Genomic DNA, 19,062 nt, shown 5'->3' with positions numbered 1-19,062 from the left:
ATCTTATTCTTTTTACTGTCTTTTTGTCTTGTGCTGCTGTGATACCTGAATTTCCCCTCTGGGGATCAATAGTTTATCTTATCTTATCTTACAATATGAAACAATATCATCATAATATGGATTAGAGCTATATGACACCTGGAAAACATGCGATATCTGTGATAATGTTGTAAAATACTGTTATGACAATATGACTTGCAATAGATAAACAAATACTTAAGTATACAGTTTTTAGGTTCACACTGCTAACATAGGCCCCAGACAACAAACAGCCTGTGCACGCTGAATTTAAAGAAATGAAATGCAATGATATTGACAGGTTTACAGTCTAGTGATTCCTCTGGACCCACTGGAGCTAGTTTAAGTGGGTCCCCAATAAAATGTGTTTTTTGACTAATTGTAGCGGTAAACTAGTGTTTGATGGTATGTGGTTCTAATTATGGTTATATTCATGTATGTTGAAAATGTATCTGAAAGTTAAATAAAAACCCAAATCTGAAAACTTTATTTACAAAACTACAGACTGTATATGTATCTTTACATAGTCTCTGTACAAAACACAATGCAAATGTCACATGTTGAGTTGAGCGACCCAGTACAAGGTCAATCAGATGCGATGTACAATACTGATTTGTGATAATCCCATAGAAACAGAATTTCTATGGATACTGTAAGACTTCAATTAAAAGCCTAGTCCCAATTAAATACCTAGTCCCTTTTACTAGCCCAGTGTGGCTAAACATTTTGACAAACAAATGTCTGTTTCAATTAGATGCCTGGTCTGGTTGCCAGGCAGATCATTTTTTTTAATAGAAGTTTTTCAGATGTATAAAACCCGGTTGTTAGCCACATCAAATTATGTGTCCATTCCTTGATTACCCTGTAAATTAAGTGTCCTCAGATCAAAAGAATCAAAAGTTGTTTTTTTTATAAAAATAAACAGCTGAGCAGTTTTGTGTGAAAGGAAGTAAAGGCCTGTCAAATATAGGCCTGTTGATTTCAGTGATTTAAGAAAATAGCCCAGGCTATTAATTGAAATTTTAAGGTAATCAAATTTCTTTTTTAAAAGTTACTATAGAAATGTAATAGTTCAACATTCTGAGAAATATGCTCATTCTCTGTCATTCTGAAGCGTATTTATGTTTTCCTTTTACTTATTGAGATGATCAACAAAACAGGAAACAACACTAGTCTTGCTAACCTCCAACAACATTCCATTTTCCAAAGTAATTCGCCTTTTAGCAAATACAGCTTTGTTTTTAACGGATATTTAAATAACTCTAAAATTAGTATTTTCTAAAATGTTTTTGCTAAGCTCTGGTACATTTTGCACTGTCCATGTATGTAACATTACTACCACCCAGACTAAGCAACTATAAATTTGTAGCTTCAACAACAATGTTGAACATGCACCATGAAAAAAGGGGATTGTTCCTGTAAGCACATGTTATCATTATAACTATATTGCTATTATCATTATCAATTTATTATCATTATTATTGGCACTATCATTACAATTATATTGCTGTTATCATTATCATTTTATTATTATTATCATTATTATTATTTTTACTATCACTCATTATTATTATGATTATTATTATTATTATTATTATTGTAGGTATAAAATCAGCTGTCTCTACCCTTTGTGAACAGCAGACTGTCAGTCTGCAGGATCTTACAGGATCCACCACATGCTGTTATTTGTTTGTGTGTACATATTAAATACATCCAATATCTATCATTAATCTTCTAACTGGTCAATCACTGCAGTCTAAGGTCTGTTTTTTTTCAGACCAGAGGCAGCTTATAGATGAAATAACATTGCATTTTAACCAAAATCATGTCTCAAATTAGTTATTTCACTAGTAAGCAGCTGTGTAATACGTGGGATTGTCTGCTGAAAACATTAAGTAGAATTTGTATTTGGGTAGTAAAACTGGCATTTTTAAAATATCCAAGCATCCTGTGTCATAGCTACATGTGTGACGTTTTTAACAAATCAAACCGTTTGGAAATCGGTTGAAAACTCAGTGAATAATTCTACTTTGAGATTGTGGAGTACCTCTTACCTACGTAGATGTAAGTGCACTACCGCCTCTGCTAGCCCTGTACCAAAATGGCGGCGCTTTAGGCATGCCCCTCCACAGTCAATGCGGTATATGTACTGTATATATGTCTATGGTTTTATCTCCCAATCGCTCTAGTAAAAAGGATTAGCGTACTGTTAACATATCGTTACCACTGGAGAAAGGCGATTTCGGTTCAGCACCAGAAGCCATGCCTATAATTCACACAAGGTATCACGGGGACTGGGAATAAAGTGGATATAATAAATGTGCAACTAGCAAGTGCGCATAAATGCACTTGCTAGTTGCACCTTGAGAAAGTCTGGCAGATGAAAATATCAACATTCAAAATTCCAACTGGAAATATCCCAAATGAATAAATAAATTCATTAATAGCATATTAAATAGCCTAGTATTGTGTGACCAATGAGAGTCGTTGCCAAGACAACTTAAATATAAACTTAAAATATGCAGACCAGATTTTAGGATTTTAATTATGGACAGATCTATTTATCCACTGAGGCTGTACAGAGTGCGTCCCTGACACATCACATCACACCAGACTGTTATATGGCTATACATCCAGTAGTTGTTCAATATGGCCTGAATTCTGGGGGGGAAAAAAAAAAGGCTTGCCATAAACCCTGGCAGAAGCAATGGGCCATACAGACTTTATGCAACGGAAACACACACACACACACACACACACACACACACACACAAACCCTGTACATCTATCTTTGTCATTATGCATTCCATGGCCCCTTGCCCTCACCTTAACCATCAAAGTTAAGCTACACCCAACCCTTACCCTAACCTAAACCTTATAAGCTAGCATTAACCCTCATCAGGCCTTTGAAGAAGTGAAGACCAGCCAAAATGTCACACTTCTGAAGCAGTGTGTATGATACTGGTTTATCTTGGAGAAAAAAAAGAGAAAAAACAACTCTGACTAGGGTTGGGATCCGGATCCGGTTCTTTTTTGGAACCGGGTCCATCACATTTGGAGTAACGGTTCCTGCAAACGGTTCCTAGATTGTAAAAAAAAAAAAGATTTCTGTATGAACCCAAGCACTGAGTTTGTGTCACACAGTTGTTATGGTTACAGGCTATTTAACAGGCCAGGCGTGCACCGTGGGTGCCCCGGAGAGGGAGACCTCCGTGTTTGAGGCGGGAGCAGGCGGCGGGAGGTCCGCTTCCAGCAAGGGGAGCGGTAGAAACAAACAGCCAATGTGCGTGTGTGTTCTGTTCAGGTGTTGTCACGTAAATAACAGCGCCCAAGCATGAACGCATATAAGTATTTTTTATTACATTGTTGTGGTTAATTTGAGGTAACAGTGTTACTGTAGAAATCAGAGAATCACCTTTTGTTGTTATATATTCTCAGGGAGATGATACAAGCTCTAAATATGAAATACACACCACACACAAATGTGTATTTTCATCTAATTGTAGGCTACTGTGCAACAGTTAGAATAAAGTTTTTGTATTTGTATGATTGCATTTGTGTTTATTAGGGCTGTCAAAAAAATTCGAAGTTCGAAATACATTCGAATATATATATTTTTTATAAGTTCAAACCTAAATTTGATAATTCAAATATCATTAATACTATTAATAACATCATATATCACAGCGAATGCCGTTCGGGCGGAAATGGCTCACGCACAAGCCGGGCCAGAGAGGGACGCAGACCCCCAAATTCCACCAGATGCGTGTTGGTTGCGTCTGTGCACGCAGCGGATAACTAGCGCAGCCGTTCCGCAACGGACCCGCATCCAGTGGAATTCCTGCAAGAGATGGAGGGATAGGCACGGACGGAGGAGCCTGCTGCGCCAACAGCACCCACTGCGCTGTCCGCGATGTGTGACCTGTTCAGGGAGACATACAGGGAGAGTGTTGCACCTGCTGCCTCCCTGCCTACCCTTTTTGAAGAAGAGATGAAACGTTACCAGAATGAGACACCACTACGAGCCGACCAAGATCCACTCTTGTGGTGGAAAACTACGCACTGAAGTATCCAAACATTACGGTCAGAATGAGTGTTTTCATCCGAGTGTCACGTTCATATTGCGCCAGCAATAAGCATCTTTTATATATATATATATATATATATATATGTATTTTATATATATACATACATATATATTTTAATAATAATAGTAATAATAAAATAATAATAAAAAAAAACATAAAAATTAATAAATTTGAATATTATTCGAACTCTACTAAATTAATTCGAAAATATTCAAACTCAATTTCATGGTGCTTTTGACAGCCCTAGTGTTTATTATATACTTGTTTAAGTATAGCAAGTATAATGAATATAATGTAGGAATCGGTAAGAGGAATCGGTAAGGAATCAGAATCGTTAAAATCCTAACAAGTCCCAACCCTAACTCTGACCCTTCCTCTGTTTAACAATTCCACCTGCAACACCAACATCATTCCCCTTTCTCTTCACCATGATTACATGTTGTGGAAAGTAAAAACTAGAATTATCACCTCATGGTTGTATGCCTCAGCAAACCAATCAAGTTGCAGTTACAGTTTATATCTTTGTCTGTCCAGACTCCTATGTTGCCATGACAGCAGATAATACTTCAAATATGGATGTTGCTGCAAAAAAGCTACAAACTCTAAAACATGAATGCTTCACACACAAACCCAGCAGCACATTAGAGCTATACAATCAGCACAGTCTCTACTGCTACTATTTCTAAACAAACAGAGCACGTATATGTTCTAACATAATCACATACAAATATTTGTGAACACATTTGAACAACGTTTCCTCCTCTAATCCTTTGTTAAGCAACGAAGCAGGGCAAACTCACTCAGGCTGGTGCAAAAAAAAAAAAAAAAACACATCACAGCAGCTCCAGTCAAATGTTGGCAGCTCTGAAGTAATTACTATGATTAGGATTTTTAAGTAACTTTCTAATTAAGCTGAAATGCTCAGATGCCCTCAATACTTAATGGGTTGGCAGAATGGAGCCCTGATGATGAGCAAGAAAAAAAATGCCAGATACTAAAAAATTCAACTCTGAAAATGACTTTTTTTGTGGCCAAACAGCATGATAAAGACTTTTCACACAGATTATGAAATGCTTTTAGCCACAAGCTTAGCCCTGAGTTAGTGATCTGATGCATTCAAAATTGGACGTGTCTGAGCTTAGATGTAGCTTTGCTGGGTTAGGATCAGCACTGCAGGCCTTAGCCTTAGGCTAAGCAGTGCTGAGTGACTGATCATTCAAAGAGCAAAGTGAGTTGGGCTGGAGCTCAAAGTGCTTTTAAGAGCACTCACTTGAGGTAAAGGCTTACTCGACTGACATAAATGTAATTTGTTTGGTTTGGATTTTAAAACCATCTATGTAATACAGTCTCCAGACACACCTGTGTGGGCCACCACTGTAGCTCACCATGTAGGTACCATTAAGGCTGAGTCCTTACCACAGCCTCCTCTCTCCCCTTTCATATCTTTACTAACTATGAATAAAATGTAAAAGTTGTCCAAAAAAATACTGGAATGCATTATATAAGATTTTTTGCCGATATCTGACATGCCAATATGTAACAACTCATTTGGCAAATAACCAATACAGATATTGATATACACTTTTTTTCCCATCTTAATTTTATTGATCATCAAGTCTCTTCTGTTGTGGAAATAACATCATATTATACATGCATACTCTTATTGTATTGGCCCACCAGCAGATGAAGACATGAAATAGAATCCTTTCCAGTGTATGAAATATTCATTCATTGTGAAAAATAAGAAAAAAGCATGTTGGCCGAGTCTTCATTTTAAAGGTGATATTGTCCAATACCAATGATGTGTGGGTATTATCACGCAAAAAATATCTTATGGAAAAAAAAAACGAGTTACCATGTTGCCATTGTATGCCTCCACCTGCCAGTCAAGTTTCTCTTACAGTTTACATCCATGTCTGTGAAAACATGGTTGCTTCACACTAGGGCTGCACAATATATCGTTTGAACATGGGCGCATGTGTGATAGTCAAATCGCAGGACATGCAATGTTTTCTCTTTTTTAGAACATGTAAACTTTTGTTTTGCTTCAGAAAAGCAGCTCTGAAGAACGTTCTTTGCTCTGCTCACCTCTCTGAGCACTAAGCAGCCCCTCCCCCTCTCATGCACGCGCTGCAATCACACACTGAAACTGAAAATGAGCGAAATGCAAGAGAGAGAAACGGTAAAGGAGGATTTATGCCTGGTACACACTACACAACTTTTCTGCCCGTTCTGAAAGTCACTATGTCACATTACAAGATTATGGAGTCGTGCCGTGACTTGGCCGACAGACATGACACACTACACGATGGTACACACCAATTATCCCCGGTTGTCTTTCACGACATGTGTGATGTCATCGGGTTATTCTTGTCCTATTTTTATTACTTTTACTATTATTTCAGTCACTGTGTCTGTTCATGTGCCAGCTGAAATGTTGTTGTAGTAACATAAAAAAGTGCCACCAGATGGCAGAAGCTACATTTGAAGTACCATACGCAAACATACAAGCCACTGAATCCTCCACAACAAGTTCCTACAAATGTTTCACAATAAAAGCCTATTTAGAAAATGGAGGGATTCTCTCAGCCGAGGTTATAAGGGGCTTTTAATCTGAAACACATTCAGGAAGTGTTGAGTTTGATACAAAGGCGCAATGCATTAATTTTATCAAGGCAACGGGAGCGGATGAAAAGTAAAAATATAAAGATACAGAGGGATTAATAAATATCGGCCTGCTTATAATGTAGTCTGTTTCAAATGAAGCCAGTAGCCTCTGCAGTTGTGGTGAGTAAAAGCCCCGCCACTATTTTCTAATTTTCTTAGTTTAAATCATCTGGTGAAAATTCTTGTATATTTTAATATCGCAATATATATTGAAAAAAAACAACAAAAACAAAACAAAAAAAAATCGCAATGTCAGTTTTTTCCAATATCGTGCAGCCCTAGTTCACACCCATCTTTCCCCAACAGCTCAGAAGATCTATATAATCGGCACAGTTTCAAGGTGGACACCCAAGATTTGAGTCACCAATTCAGTATCTCCCCTTCTGTTCTTGATATATGATGTTGAATAATGGCAAGAGTGATGCAGCACAGCTGTTACTGATTGCTTTGATGAATCACATAAAGACTGTTCATTGTGCTCATGTGCTGATTGTTACCCTGATGAGGGTCCTCTGACTGAAAGCTTGGTTCATTACAGATACTTGCATTGATCCAAGTGTGCAGATACTCTTTTCTATACGACTAATGGCTAGGAAAAAGTTTTATGAAAAACATTATGATGTCACAGTGACCTTTGACCTTTTGCATATAAAATGTCATCAGTTCATTATTTTATCCTATTAGACATTTATGTGAAATTTTTGTAATAATTAGTAAAAAAAAATCTTAAAGTTATGACCAAAAACATACTTTTCAAGGTCACACTGGCCTTGACCTTTGACCACTAAATTCTAAATAGTTTATTCCTCAGTCCACTTGGAAATTCAAATTTCAGAAACCCCTAAAGGTGTTCCTGAAACACTGCATTCACAAAAATGGGACAGCCAAGATCACAGTGACCTTTGACCACCAAAATCTAATCAGGTCAATGTTGAGTCCAATGGGACATTTGTGCCAAATTTGAAGAAATTCCCTCAAAGTATTATAGAGATATTGTGTTCATAAAAATGGGATGGATGGACAACCCAAAAACATAATGCCTCCAGCTACAACTATTGCCAGCAAAAAAAAAAAAAAAAAAAAAGCCATACATGCTTCACTAACATGGTTGACTAACACTATGGTTCTAGCTCATGTCTATGGAGCTATCCTTAGCTCTGTCTGTCACAGCCATCAGGGTCAAGGTCTCTGCTGCTTGGAGCATTGCACAGTACAGGAAAGGAGAGTCTCTGAGGCATGTTTTATATCAATCCCACTTACCTATGTTCACTCAGCTGTAGTGAAATAACAAGGCAATATAAACACAGCACACATAAGGAAGCATCTGTGGCAGACAGAGGTCCTCAGGTTTGGCTTGTCTTATGAGAGCAGAGTCCTCACAAGCAAAAAACAGGCAATGAAAACATTTGGAGGATAATTCCTGTTTTGTGTCTGACTCCAGATGGCATTTGTTCTGAGAGAAGACAAAAGTAAAAGCCATGATTATAACTGAACCACTGCTAAAGCTTGACAAATGGTGTGTTACAGGGATAGTTAGCAGTCACTGATTTGATCTCAAATGAAAAATACATCAGTATAGTCACTGTGTTTGTGAGCCCATTTACAAAGCGCCTGCACTGCTTTGTGTAATGGCTATTAGTCAACCAGACCAAGCCTTTCATTTTAGGCCTGTTAATGGACCAAAAAGCTGCCTGAATACGAGATGATGGAACAACTGGTATAAGGCATTTCCACAGAACAGCTGGCATACAGTTCCACGTGCTCACTGTGCTCAACATTACCACATCTGCAATATTGTGAATACCTACAGCTGCGTGCACTGCAATGTCTCTTCTCCTACTGAAATATGAACAAACATAATCATCCTGCTGCTCAATAGACCTATTAGGTCTCTGCAAAGTGTCAGCTCACACTGAGAAAGGCTGTGGCAAAGTGTATGTGCACCACACATGACCACTCATACATTTTACTCGCTTTCTCAAACATGATGGACTTGAGGTTCTGGCTGGACAGCTATGTACTGACTGCAGGTTTGAATGTGGGCTTTATCTGTTGAATCTGCTTACAGGGAGAGCCTTGCTCAGCCCTGCATGCTGTATACACAGTATACAGTTCCACTGTTTAGTTTCACATGTTCATCTCTCTCTCTCTCTCTGACCCTCTCCACCATGTACTGGTCATGCAGGGCTCCAGACTGCGCCTAATTGGTCGCATTTTGCGACCTTTTTTGGAGGCTGTGCAACATAGTTTTTTAACTAGGAGCACCAGCGCGACTTACAAATCCACCCCTCTCCCCCTTTTTCTTTCTTTTTTTTTTTTTAGAATTGCATTTCATGGAGGAGCGGAAGCGAGTGTCTGTGTGTGTGTGTGTGTGTGTGTGTGTGCGCGCCTGTCATGTGTGTCTGGATGCGCACTGCGAGGCGGGAGGCGGGGGGCGGCGCCAGTAACCATAGCAACGTGCAGCAGTTTTAGTATGTGTGCACTGTGCGCGGGGTTAGACAGAGAGGGGTCACAGAGCCGGTGTCGAGTAGAAAGTGCTGTGTCGTTTGACCATAAAGTGACGCTATGAAACGAACTATAGATTCGTTTTTCACAAGAAAAAATAATCTAGAAACTCCTGTCGGTCCTGTGCCAGTTTCCCAAACTTCCGACGACGACAGTTCAGGGGATGAGTCAGCAGGTGATGTCGCAGCACCGAAAAAGCCAAAGCCCTATCATTTCCGACAAGAATGGCTCACTGAATTTACGTGGTTGAGATATTGTAAAGAAAAGAAAGTGATGTCCTGCATGTACTGCTCTCAGTGCGGTCCGAAATTTGCGGGGAAAACTAAATTCGCTGACTCCACCACACACTTCAAACATGAAACGCTGGTTAAGCACAACAACAGCATCAGGAATAAATTATGCAGGGACCGATGCAATGATGGAGCAAAAGCGCCGCTGCACACATCATTTAAGAGGCACGCAAATAAAAATAGGTCTGCAGAAGAGGCTGAAATGACAATGAAATTCATTCAATTCAAATGAAATATTTGTTTACTTGTTTTGTTGTGGTTGTGCTGTATTGACAGTAAGTTACAAGTTACTGACCACATACTTAATGTTTACATTTATTAATTTATTATTTGGTGCCTCTGTTGAAGGAAGCCCTTTAATTTACCGTAATGGTGTTTTCTTAAGCACTAGCCTACTGCACTTTATTACTGTTTCATTTGAAATAAAGCAGTATATTGCTATTACTGTAAATAGTCTGTGTTTATTGCTAAATTATCAGTAATGCAGTTAATATAGACAAAATTATGAATATGTTGTGTCGATATAGATAGTGCTCCTAAATTTTGTGCTGGTGCTCCTAAAATTTTCAGTAAGGAGCACTGGTGCTCCTAGTGGAAAAAGTTAGTCTGGAGCACTGTCATGTACAGGAGCACCTGCAGCAATAGACTAATACCACCACCATGCTATGTCTCTGTCTGTCTGTCTGTCTGTCTGTCTGTCTGTAGGCGTGGGAATCGCCAGAGGACCCACAATACAATATTATTGGGACATTGCGATATGCTGAGTATTGTGATAAAATATTTTGCAACATTTTGCGATTTGCGATTTACTACCTTTTTTCCAACTGCAAATTATTTCCCCAAAGGAAAACTTTGTCAACATCAGTTTTACCTCATAAGATGAAGTTTTCAGTCTGTTCATCTGACTTTAATCATTTTTATTGCAGCAAAATGTGATGCAAAGCAGACAGACTGACCAACATACCTGGGTTCCAGTGTTTTAAGCATTTAACAAAAGCTTTCGTTTTCAACAATGCTGTGGGGGGCATCGGTGGCTCAGTGGATAGAGCATGCACCCTACATACAAAGGCTCTGTCCTTGCTGCAGCGGCTTGGGTTCGATTCCAGCCTGCAGCCCTTTGCTGCAAGTCATACCCCCCCTTCACACAAAAGCTGTCCTGTCCATTAAAGGCAAAAAATGCCCAAAAAGATTATCTTTAAAAAAAACAAAAAAAAAAACAATGCTGCATGGACGCACATATTTGCACATTAAGTAGGTGATGAACTGTGTTATTTTCTTAGCTCTCCCAGCGTTAGATGGTAGTTTTGTCAAGCTAAGTGTGTCCACTGATTTTTCGGCGGAGCTGGTTTATCAATAGCTTGGCCATCAGTGGCTAACCCTATCTCTGGATGGTCAAGTGTGAGGTGAGCCCTCATGTTCGTAGTATTCCCAGAATATTTTATTCTCATAAGACACCGCTTGAAAATCATATGTGTCATATCAAAGTCCTTCTTTCCATCCATGTTAAAAAATCCCACATAAGTCCAGACGTTTGACTGAAATGCAGACGGCGCATTTCGGATTTCCTTTTCCGGTGCCTCCATCTTTGTTTTGATGAACTTCTTAGTCTTTTACATCCAACCTGGAAAATATCGCAGCCACTTTTATTTGTTATAGTGTACCATGCTACTGGTCCGTATTCTGAATTTGTATCTGAATTCTCAGAGGTTTTATCCAGTTTAGTTTTTAAATCAGATAAAGTTATTATTGTAGGCAATTTTAACATTCATGTTGACGTTGATAATGACTCCCTGGCTACCGCGTTTATCTCATTATTAGACTCCATTGGCTTCAGTCAGGGTGTACATGAACCCACTCACTGTTTTAACCATACCCTCGATCTAGTTCTGACGTATGGAATTGAAATTGATAACCTAACAGTCTTTCCACAGAATCCCTCTCTATCAGATCATTATTTAATAACTTTTGATTTATTTTTACCCGATTACACGCCACTCAGCAACAGTTACTATACTAGATGTTTATCAGATAGTGCTGTTGCAAAATTTAAGGCAAAGATTCCATCGACATTGAATTTAATACCATGTCCTTCTGTAACAGAGGTTTCCCATACCGACTTTAAACTCTCCCGAATTGATCATCTTGTTGATAGCGTTGCAGGCTCGCTGCAAACAACACTCGACTCCGTAGCTCCTCTTAAAAAGAAGTTAACAAAGTAAAGAAAGTTCGCTCCTTGGTATAACTCTCAAACCCAAAAATTAACACAAATATTGTGAAAATTTGAAAGGAATTGGCGCTTAACCAAACTGGAAGAATCTCGTTTAGTCTGGGAAGAAACTTTCAAAACGTATAAGAGGGGCCTGCGCAATGCCAGAGCAAACTATTACTCAGCATTAATAGAAGAAAACAAGAACAACCCCAGGTTTCTTTTCAGCACTGTAGCCAGGCTGACTGAGAGTCACAGCTCTATTGAGCCTTGTATTCCTTTAGCCCTTGGCAGTAATGATTTTATGAGCTTCTTTAATGACAAAATTCTAACTATTAGAGGGAAAATTCATGACCTCCTGTCCTCAAGCGGAACCAATCTGCCCTCAAACACAGCTGTAAGACTTAATATATATTTAGATTGCTTCTCCCCAATTTCTCTTCAACATTTGGCCGCAATGTTTTCTTTCATCTAAATCATCAACGTGTCTCTTAGACCCCATCCCAACTAGGCTACTTAAGGAAGTTAGTTAACACTCACATATTAGACATGATCAACTATAGACCAATATCTAATCTTCCCTTTTTTTCAAAGATCCTTGAGAAAGTAGTCGCAGACCAGCTATGTGATTTTCTCCATGATAATAATTTATTTGAGGAATTTCAGTCAGGATTTAGAGTGCATCATAGCACTGAGACAGCACTAGTTAAAATTACAAATGACCTTCTGATTGCTTCAGACAAAGGACTCGTCTCTGTACTTGTTTTATTAGATCTTAGTGCCGCATTTGACACAATTGACCATCAAATTCTGCTACAGAGACTGCCACATTTAATTGGCCTTAAAAGTTCTGCACTAAGCTGGTTTAAATCTTATTTATCTGATCGTTTTCAGTTTGTTCATGTTAATGATGAATCATCTCTACGTACTAAAGTTTGTTTTGGATTTCCGCAAGGTTCTGTGCTCGGACCAATCCTATTCACTCTATATTCCCTTAGGTAACATCATTAGAAATCACTCTGTAAACTTCCATTGTTATGTGGATGATACACAGTTGTATTTATCAATAAAGCCAGAATAAACCGATCAATTATCTAAACTTCAAAAATGCCTTAAAGACATAAAAACCTGGATGAGCACCGATTTCCTGGTGTTAAATTCAGACAAAACTGTTATTGTCCTTGGCCCCAAACAACTCAGAGACTCTTTATCTGATGATATAGTTTCTCTAGATGCCATTGCACTGGTCTCTAGCACTGCCGTAAGAAACCTAGGAGTAATATTTGACCAAGATTTGTCTTTTAATTCGCATTTAAAACAAATTTCACGGACTGACTTTTCATCTACGTAATATTGCGAAAATTAGGTCTATCCTGACCCGAAAAGATGCAGAAAAATTGGTCCACGCTTTTGTTGTCTCTAGGGTGGATTACTGTAATTCCCTATTATCAGGTCGCTCTACTAAGTCTTTAAAAACTCTCCAGCTAATTCAGAATGCAGCAGCACATGTACTAACAGGAACTAAGAAACAAGATCATATTTCTCCTGTTTTAGCTTCTCTGCACTGGCTCCCTGTAAAATCCAGAATTGAATTTAAAATCCTACACTGAACTTACAAAGCTTTAAATGGTCAGGCTCTGTCATATCTTAGAGAGCTCATAGTGCCATATTATCCCACCAGAACACTGCGCTCTGAGAACGCAGGGTTACTCGTGGTCCCTAAAGTCTCCAAAAGTAGATCAGGAGCCAGAGCCTTCAGCTATCAGGCTCCTCTCCTGTGGAATCATCTTCCTGTTGCGGTCCAGGAGGCAGACACCGTCTCCACATTTAAGACTAGACTTAAGACTTTCCTTTTTGATAAAGCTTATAGTTAGGGCTGGCTCAGGCTTGCCTTGTACAGCCCCTAGTTAGGCTGACTTAGGCCTAGTCTGCCGGGGGACCTCCTATTATAGCCCGAGCGCTCTCTCTCTCTCTCTCTCTCTCGATCTCTCGATCTCGCTCTCTCCCCCTCGATCTCACTCTCTCCTTTGCTAACACTCGGCTTCTTCTCTGGAGCCTTTGATCTCCACTGTCTCGCAGGTTAACTTATATCGCAGTGGTGCCTGGATAGTGTGACGTGTGGTTGTGCTGCTGCCGTGGTCCTGCCTGACGCCTCCTGCTGCTGTTATCATTAGTCATACTTCTACTGTTATTATACACATATGATTGTTACATATGTATACTATCAGATATTAATATATACTTTCAACATATTGTACCACAACAGCCGTAATCAGAATTACAATATCATTACTTTAATTAATGTTGTTGTAAGCTACTGTCTACTGTCTGTCCTGCATTTCTCTCCGTCTCTGTCTCTCTTTCTGTCTCATTGTGTCATACGGATTACTGTTAATTTATCATGTTGATCTGTTCTGTACGACATCTATTGCACGTCTGTCCGTCCTGGAAGAGGGATCCCTCCTCAGTTGCTCTTCCTGAGGTTTCTACCGTTTTTTTTCCCCGTTAAAGGGTTTTTTTTGGGGAGTTTTTCCTTATCCGCTGTGAGGGTCCAAAGGACAGAGGGATGTCGTATGCTGTAAAGCCCTGTGAGGCAAATTGTGATTTGTGATATTGGGCTTTATAAATAAAATAGATTGGAAATGGAAAATGGATTAGATTAATCGTGCAGCACTACTCGGCAGTGCCCAGGAGGTGAACTAGCACCTCTCCAGCCACCAGTCCACGCTCCATATTTGGTCCAGATGGGGTCCCAACCCAAGTCCCTATGGACTGAGCTACTGCCGCCCCAAAGTAACTTTATTTAACTTAACTTTATTTTGTCTATAAAGATTTTGCATGAGGATTTCCCCATCTCCCGCACCTATTGTTGAATCACACTGTTGAGAAACAACTTTTAATCTGAGAAGTGGATACCTCCGTATTTAAGCAATACTTAGCCGATAAGCCAAAACAATGTGGGTAGTATCTGTAAATGAACTGTGGTTACCTTCCCTCCATCTTACCAGTGCCTAGATATCGATATATATCCCTCCTCCCCTCCCAGCGAAACTCCACGGAATGACGCAAATTGATGCAATACACGTCATTTGGCAGAGTTTTGAGCTGTTGCTCCAACTACAGGCTGTATTTGTGCATTTTTGCATTGCTAGCCACCCATGCAACCACCATGGACACAAAGAGCAGACCAAAATCCCATTATGGTATGGTAAAACTAGGCAGTGTTGATCGGCTAGCAAGATTATGTTACTGTATTGCCTATTTCTTATGTAAAATGTTTTCATAAAAATATTTCAGTGCTATGACGAACAGTAATAGCAAGAGTTTGTAAACAGGAAGTGGGCGCAAAACTGTGTCCTGCACAGTGAAAACAAGTTCGAATAAAGTGAGACCAAACTGTAAAACTAATAAGCGCTGACCAAATATAAACCAAGATTATGTTACTGAGTTGCCTATTTCTCACCTCAGATATTTTCAGGAACATGTTGTACACACATGTACATGTTTAACTGTAATACAAGATTGTTTATTACCAACCAGCTGGCCGCCGTTGTTTTAAACAGACGAGTTCACATTACATCACCCATCAGCTGGAGCGTCTCTTGGTCTGATGCAGCACAGTGCATTCTGGTAGTTGTAGGTTTCTCCCTCTTGAGCAAAAGTGTCTTTTTTTCTTTAGCACCTATTTCAAAAGTATTTGCGTCTTTCTACTGCATAGACTTCCTAGTTTTAATAAACAGGATTTCTGTTATCTGCTTATTACCACTTTGACATATTTAAGTCTCTCCATTCATCATGTCCCTTGAAAATAATTCCCACCAGGTCCTAAGTGACTGGCAGCTCAGTGGCAAAATCAGTTTGATTGCTTTGTTTTCTACAGGAATGTCCAATATGCTGTGCAGTGCGACACACAACTTGCAACTTTTGTGGATGCCCTGTTTCTGTTTATTACTGTTGCTCAAGTTGAAAGGATGGCTGACGTATGAAGTTAAAATGAGGAGTTATCGACACAAATGCTCCTCAACTACAAAAACCTAAAAAAGGTGGCAGCTGGCTGGACAAGGATCACCAGGGAGCTGAAAGTTTCTGGTAAATGACCACCACTAATTACAACCTACCTGCTGTTGGCTATACTGTATATAATTTCACATAAACATCACAAAATAAAATGCATGTTTTCTGTTTTGAAAGTACAAACCTAGGAAAATAGCAAATAGCTACTAAACCATCTTTTAAGTGGCTATGTCTCCAGTCTGATCTCGAGCGCACAGCTGATGGCTACGTGCTTTGTTTACATGACATAACAGTACTATCAATCGTTTTTAGGAGCAATAAACACAGATACCAGGGTTTTCCCTGGGTTTTTTCGAGACCAAGGTGGCAAAGGCCTGTGGCGGGGGGCATCTTGACAGCTGTACTTTTAGATACAATCTCCCCCCCGAATTAAATATGAAAGGAGGCCCCCACATGCTCGAGCTTTACACTGCTAACTTGTATAATCAGAACAGACATGTCCTGTGATTTTCAGCCTTCTATTATATTTACCCTTTACAGCAGGCACATCCTAACAGCTGAGAATATTACTGTCAGGTATTGTCCCCCCTCTATTAAATATGAAAGGAGACTAAAAATCACAGGACATGTCTGTTCTGATGATACAAGTCAGCGGTTCTGAAATTTGTGTTTCTCTTCTATCATACACATTCTACATCTCGGAGACGACGCCTTTCCACATACGGGCTTCCTTCGCCTTTCAAACGGGGCAGAGCTCCATGAGGAAACAATAGGAGAGACACAGCCCAAGGGGGCACCAGGAATTGACACAACACTGGAGGGAGAAGCAGGTCCGTGGAGCTGTGTGCCGGACAGAAAAAGAAGTGCATCGCACCGAATGCGCGTTGTTACGGCATTGCTTTGGGTTGTGAGCGCACACATTGAAAGTAATGGGTTTGTGTGCACAAAAGAAGCTACATCTGAATGCCGCCCATGTACAAACACACTCTTTAACCAAGGCGGCGGCCAAAATCACCCGGGCGGCCCGCCTTTGTCTTAGATAGGCAGGGAAAACCCTGGATACTATTTGACCAGAATTTCTCCCCTTTGTCCAGGACACTACAATCTTGAGGAACATCTGGACCAGCACAATTTTTTTCTTTGTAACAGAAACCCTGTTACCCACTAGGGTTGGGTACCGTTCATAATTGAACCGATACAGTACCAGTATCTGGAATTCGGTACCGGTACCAAGCGGTACCTTATTTCGGTACTTTTTAACCCTATGGGCCCTAGGCGTTTTTGGGGTATTTTTACTGCCTTTACTTTTAAGCTTATATCACAGTCATTATAAAGGCTACATACACATGCTATATCTTGTTTTTTTTTTTCAGGACAATCTGGGCTAACCAGATTTGCCATCATTTCATGTCCTTCTATGTGCCTGTATTTTATATTAATTTTTATATCAATGAAAAAAACAAATCCGTGTGCCTAAATTCTTACATGTATCTCACCATAGCAAGTTGGAAGTTGACATATTCTGCCATGTATGAAGAGGGGAGACTCTCTGGAATCTGGCGATATAAGAACCATGATGGTGGGACATTCTGTCACTTCCCCTCAATGTATATGGTGACTACGGCCCTGTCAGCATGCATAATTAGGCTGCAGTTGTCTGGGTGCACAAAGGTGAAGTGCGCTTGTCTTGTCATACAAAGTTTGATGGAGTGTCAGCTGGACAATATGGAGATATTTGCATCTTGAAAGCCGGACTACAAGAGAAGAGAAGAACAGGTGTGAATTTGGACGCACTATGCGTCGTTCGGGCCCGTAGTCTAAACTTCTCAGTTTCAACATTTTATTGAGAACATTTAGGAACAGTGCTGCACATTAACTTTTGTCTGCACATTTTTTTTGTCGCCATTGTTGCTGAGTCTGAGGTGAGAGTCATGTGCTCTCGCTCCGCTTCCACCTCAGGTACCGAAATTTGGCACCAATTCATTTTAAGTGAATCGGTACTCGGTAGTACCGAAGTGAATCGGTACCAAGTACAAAAAGTACAGAGTTTCGGTACCCAACCCTATTACCCACCAAGCTAAACTCAAAAGAAAGGCAGCAACATTCATAGTTTTACACCCCACAGTGGGCCTTCTCTTTGGAACCTAGAATTTAACCAGCAAAGTGATTTGTACTTTCTGCTGACAACTATTTATATTCTCTGAACTTCACTGACATTTAGTTTAAATACAAAGGATGAATTTTACTTTTTGTAAAGTAGAGACAGCACACAAAACTGGGAACACAAAATCAATAAGTTAAAGTATGCAAAAAGTTCCTGAGCTTCACATCAGACAACCGTCGTCAAGCAATCTTCATATGCAATATGGAGCTGTGTGATTAGAAGACATGTAAAACAGGCATATGCACAGACATTGTAGTCACACTAATGAACAGCAACTCTGGAAGCTGTCACTGACATATACGGAGCTGTCAACCAGAAGAGCACTCACGCACAAGCTCTCCTCACAGCGTCATTGGCAGGCAGACAGAGCACTCTGGGGGACATTTGTCACAGACAGACCTGCTGCAGCTCCACATGTAGGAGACTGCTGTGCTGCTTTCCATCTCCATCAGGTTTACTGCTGAATATATGCATATCTCTCAGGGCTCGACAGTGCGAGCGTTTCACTCGCGTTTGCGACTAAAAATAGGTGTGTGCGAACTGTAAAAAAATATTTAGGGGCACGTGCGCGCATAAAAAAATCAACCGAAGCAGCCTGTATTTTTGTCAATAAAAAAATATGATAATCTAACTGCAAATGTTGGAGGAACTCCAGCCGCCTTCCCTCTTCCCCGTGTGACACGGTTAAGAACCACACCGCCCGCGGAAGTGCCGCGAATAGCCTCGAAGCGCTGAGAAGTGAAGCCAGTTTCCTTTCGGCGCCCATGTTAACCGATTGTGTCATCCACACCGGCGCACCGCGCGGCTCCGCCGCCGGCCCTGCAGCGATCATTTCGGTGTCTGGTCTATTTTCTGCGCGAGCCGCGAGCTAATGTGTCAAGCTGCGTAGTTACCCATGATGGAAAAACAGCCCCAAATGTGATGGAGACAACAGCTGGGAGCAAAACCGCTTGTCGACCAGCGTGGAGAAATGCGCGTCTGATGTGAACGGAAGTGCTCTGGCTCGCGGGAGAATTTCGGTGCGCTTCGCAGGCAGGGCAGGCCCTGGCGTTATGGCCGGTTTTCCAAGCCACTGTCGGCACAGTGAATAGGCCTATAGTCCCACTGTCG

At 40.2% G+C, this 19,062-nt stretch overlaps 1 protein-coding gene across 1 annotated transcript in view; it reads right to left on the bottom strand.

Moving 5' to 3' along the window:
• snrka (SNF related kinase a) overlaps positions 1-19,062 on the bottom strand; it is a 97,968-nt gene that overhangs the window by 65,842 nt on the left and 13,064 nt on the right. The gene's annotated exons all lie outside the window — the stretch shown is intronic.

This window comes from Epinephelus lanceolatus, chromosome 10 (assembly GCF_041903045.1).
Source record: "Epinephelus lanceolatus isolate andai-2023 chromosome 10, ASM4190304v1, whole genome shotgun sequence".
In the NCBI taxonomy this organism is placed as follows: domain Eukaryota; kingdom Metazoa; phylum Chordata; class Actinopteri; order Perciformes; family Serranidae; genus Epinephelus; species Epinephelus lanceolatus.
This window is presented reverse-complemented; position numbering and strand designations above follow the sequence as displayed.